This window comes from Xiphophorus maculatus, chromosome 1 (genome assembly GCF_002775205.1).
Source record: "Xiphophorus maculatus strain JP 163 A chromosome 1, X_maculatus-5.0-male, whole genome shotgun sequence".
NCBI lineage: Eukaryota > Metazoa > Chordata > Actinopteri > Cyprinodontiformes > Poeciliidae > Xiphophorus > Xiphophorus maculatus.
In genome coordinates, this window is record NC_036443.1 from 2,868,507 (window position 1) to 2,873,634 (window position 5,128).

Consider the following 5,128-nt stretch of genomic DNA (forward strand, 5'->3'; position numbering starts at 1 on the left):
AACTGAGTGAAAATAATGAACTGAAATCCAGGAGGTTAACACATTTTAACACAAGAAAAGATGCTTTTCACACAGTTTTTCACATTTGTCACCTTCAGGTTTGTTTCCATTGCATTTAACTTGGTTAAAAAAACCAACAGCAAAACATAGCAGGTATTTATTTGGCCCAGAAAAATCCCCTGCTAGTCATTTTACTCTTACTGGGACTTTGTGGAGGGAGAGTGCCAAGCATTTGAATATGACTGAAATAATCTGTTCAAGGTGAATATTTTTTGTTAATATGACTGTAATTGATTTTGAACCAATTTCATCTGCAAAGAAGGAGTAAATCATCCAGTTAAAGTAAATATTTTCAAGTTTTATCTGTGGTCTATGCTTCTTTGGAACGCACCTCTCAGGGTTTCATTATTTAATATTTAAAGTTCCTCTCATTTTGTAGTGATGGTAATTCAGTTTCACAGCATTAACACTGAAGGTTTACAGCTACAACACCTGCTATTAATTCCATCCTCTTCTATCCTAAAGACGCCTCAAAACTGAGAGAGCTGAGAAGTCTGCGCTGGTGATTCTCTTTCTAATTTGTCACAGATTTGTTGACGGCAGAATCATCTTATTGCTGAGGATTCCAGCTTTGTCTTTTATAAACGGAACATCTCTTCCTCTCATCCAGTGACTGAACAAGGCTTCAGTCTCTCCTGTTGGTCTGGGAGGAGTTACCTGCTGACAAACTGACTGGCCAGCAGAAATGATGGTTCTGAAGAAAAAGCTTCTTAATGACCTACATATTTCATAGTGTATTGAGCCAACTTACAGTAGGTATTTGCTTTTTGCAGAAAACATTAAAGAACCAGTTTAATTTTAATGCTCCAGATTAACTGTTGTGAAAGTTCAGTCCTAAGGTTCCTCAGAGGTAAAGAGGTTATAAAATTAATTATTCAGAAAGTAGGTCGGCCTACACTTCTGTTGGAGTCACTTCAAAGACGCGGCATGCAAATTTTCATTGATTCAGATAAAGCGTCTACGTAGTGTAATATGAGAGTATTTGACTGACATTTGAATTTCAGGTCCGATGTTTTCCTGACTTGTGATCACAAAACTTTGACGTTTAAAAAAAAGTTTAAGCTATCCTGGATTAACCAGTCTGATCAGGCCAAAATAAAAAAAAGACTTTCAAAACCAAACTTAACTCTCCCCACCAGATATGCTTTATTAAATGAAACAATGAAAATACAATTTTCTACTTTCTGGCTTTCACTACCCGCGTAAGCTTATACAGGTGATGGTGGCAAAGCAGCTCACCTAAAAGACGGTCGTTTTTTTATGAAATTAAAACCATTTACATGTAAGACATGAGACAGCACTGGAAGCTGAGGTGAGTACATTTAGAAAGGCCTTCTAGTAATAACGTGGCAGTGTCAACATTTAAATTCAATACAAAGTTTTGGCTACAGAAACATTTCAAACAAACAAAATTAGATTTAAGCAACAATACAGTCGACATTCATTTTGATTTCAAGGCAACTGGATGTTACAGATGAGTAGAGATGCACCAGTCAGGCTTTTACTGGCCTGTACTGGTTTTCAGCTTCTGATCTGGGTCACCTCCTGTTTTCTTTGTAACCACTTTAGCATATAGTTATGCATGTAAAAAAAAATAATAAAAAATTAATGAACGAGTAAATGTGTCAAACACTTATTTATTACAGCCAGTAGCTTTGAATCCAGCAGAAAATGAAGGGAATTGATCTTTATCTGTTTTTTAAAGTAATTTTAAAAAACAGATCTTTGTTGTTTTTTTTTTTTGTTTGTTTGTTTGTTTACATTTTGATTCATTTTTTCCAGTTTGCACTACATAAACTACTGACTAGAGACAGTCAGGGAAAAAATGGCAAATTACAATCACTGGCTGTGACTGACTGGTGCATCACTACTTATAAAACATGTTTATGTGCAAGTTCAATATCACACAATTATACTCTATGCTCTAAGTCAGAGCTGGATGATAAACCATAAAAATCCAAGAATGTAATGTGACAGAAACTATTACAAATAAATAACACACAGAACATGTAGTTGGCAGCAAGCTAAATATTTCCCCTGAATTTTCTCATATTTTCTGTAGATTCCTTCAGTCCTGTGTTTTGGTTGATGTCAAAATTGGAAATTTGTTCTTTGTTTTTCTTCCATTTCTCAAATATGGAGAACAATTGTGTGGACTATTTTTTTATATCACATATAATCCTGGTAAAAGTTCAGAACACAAGAATGTTTGAGGTACAAAAAAAACTTTGTGAAAACTCATCTGGATCAACGACTAACAGAATAATCCAGAACTCTGGATCTCCTGCATGACTGAGATCGACGTATTTGATGGTATTCTGATTATAAGGTTGAATCATCCAGCCCTGTTTATAAAGACATGTTTATGCTGGTACAACACAACATAGCAGTAAACTATTTCTCACAGAATAAGAGTGGGGTCTTATTCTCACTCTTCTTCCCACCCTGTAGGTGGCAGACCCCACTCTGTAAGGTTGGGTGAAACACACAAGCAAACTGCTGCAGATTATCAGTAGCTGTGTTTCCATTGCAAATGTGCGCAAAACCTTGTCAAAAAACACAATTTTGCAATTGTAACATGCTCCACACAGGTGGAAGGTGTGCGATGTCAAATTTCTGCAGTTTTTAATGCCTCATGAGAAACAAGTTATCTAAAAATATACCGCTGACATATTTCCTGCATATTTAGCCTAGATAAGTCATTTTTAATCTTGAACAGTACTTTCAAAATGAGAGCTATATCAAACATAGAAAAATGTTTTTTACTTTTCATGTATCAAACATACCTGAAAAAAGCAAACAAACAAAAAAAAACTGAAAAAAATTGTGTTTTGATCATTTTCCTTCCCGTTAGAGCAGGGAGAAAACTTTTTTTTTTCATACCAAATTTCTGATTTTAAGTGATAGTTTTTTTCCCCATCTTCTTTTCTCAAGAATAAATTACAAATGACAACAAATATTTGTGAAAACTGGCTTCAGTATCAGTCGTCCGTTCTGTAAGTTGACCTGAATTCAAGTTCCAGATAATTAGAAGCTCACATGACTCTGAACCCAAGGAGTGCATGTCTGAAAAAAAATCAGATTTTTCTACAATTAAATACTCAAAAACAAATAAATTTGATTAACCTCTAAATCCGAGTTATGGCTCAGCCCTCGTTCCAGTTCAGGTTAATCTAACTCAGCCGTGGTGGTGGACAACAGCAGGGCGATGGGACGGAAACATGAGTCCAGAATCTGACCCGAGATCTACAAAAATAATTCAGTGTGAAACTTGTGCAAATACTGTAATGTATAGTGTAGTGAGGAAGTCATTGCTCCCTTACAGATTTCTGCTGTTTTTAATTTGTTTTTGTCACAAATAATTGTTTAAGATCAAACAAATATTAATATAAGTAGATATAAAATGCAGTTTTTAAATGATTGTTTCATTAACTAAGGAAAGAAAACCTATCCAAACCAACTTGGCCCTCTGTGAAAATAGAATCACATCTCTTGTAAAATAATGAATTAACTCACTTTGCCTGGGCAATCAAGAAATCAATTTCTGACAACATAAAAGTAGAAAAATCAGAAACCTGTAAGGGGTTAAATACTTTTTCACAGCACTGTCAAGTAAGAACTGGCTTAGATTTCTTCTGTAAGCATCTTTGAAAAAGAGTGTATGTCAACATGTGAGATTTTAATGGTCTGAGAACTGAACTACAAGGTTCTTTAACCCTCCATGTCAACACTCAAACAAAAGCTGAAAACATCTTGATTTAGTGTTTTTATATGAATTAAATCACAGCAGAAAAAACTAAAATATAAAAATGTTGTACAGATGGTGAAATAGGTGAACTCATTCTCAGTGTTTTAAATGAAATGGAAAAGGTTAGATCTACATGGAACAGAGAATAATGAGAGAATAAAAAGAAACGGAATCAGTTCCAGATCATTGTTGTCTTAGCGAAACTCTGTTGGTAGCTACACTGGGAAAAGGCTAAACTATTTCTAATACCCTGTTCTGAATCCTCAAACCTTCCATTTGTGACTTCAATGTAAACCTTCGAAATAGAAGCATGGCTTGTTTGGAACAAGGAGAAACTACAAAAACATGACTTCCTGTTGATTTAGGATGAATTCAAACCAGTCCTGTTTAGTCCACGATAATTGAACTGGTTGGCCTAGAAAGTCCGGTTCGTTTGAACAGGATTTCTGGAGAAGTACAGTGAAATGAGCTTGAATTATCCTGTTTAGTAATTTTACATCCAATCAGATTCTTTTTCACTTTTTGATGCTATCAAGGAGACGTTCAGAGGAGTGGTGAACGCTGCCTGCTTCGTTTGGCTGACAGCAAACATGGATCTTTTTTTAGAGAAGCTCCAGCTTCTGCTTTCAGAGGAAGTTCACTAACATGTGAGGCCAAATGTCTTTCCCCACTCAAAGTTTCACTGGATCTGGTTAATAAAAATAAATCTGCAAAGAGAACAGAAACTAGAGAAGCTGTACATAATGAAGAAATCCCCAGTTTCATCAGATAAAGATAAAGTGGTTAATTTGACTTTTAGTGTTTCCTGTTCTTTCTCTAAAGACAATAAACTTTTCATTTCGTGTGACAAACAAGAGTGTGTGCTTTAACATTTATGAGTCAAAAAGTTTCCTTCCGTTGAGTTTTGCTCGGCTCTTCCTCTCTGAGAACAACTACATATCCGTCTTCCTTCTTTGTGTCTGTAAACAGGTTTTACCTTCTCACTGTGGGGTAGATTGGTCAGTATGGTTGACCACTCCTGTAGAGGACATGGAGGGCCGCTGACCCTCTGACCTGAAACTGTCTGAGAGCGTCTGGCAACTTCCGTTGCTAATCCGTACAATGCTGCGTACATTCTGTGCAAAGAAGCTTGGCACTGCGGGGTTGAGGTTGTACAAAGACGTGTTCAGTATGAGAAGCACAAAGCTGCTGCCAGGAGCCACAAACAGACCCCAGAAATGTCCCAGATACTGGCACTGATTTAAAAGCAACATTTAGTGCGTCACAAACTCTGAAGTCGGCGGTTTAGTGGATTTTAAACATGGTGGTCAAGTACCAGTC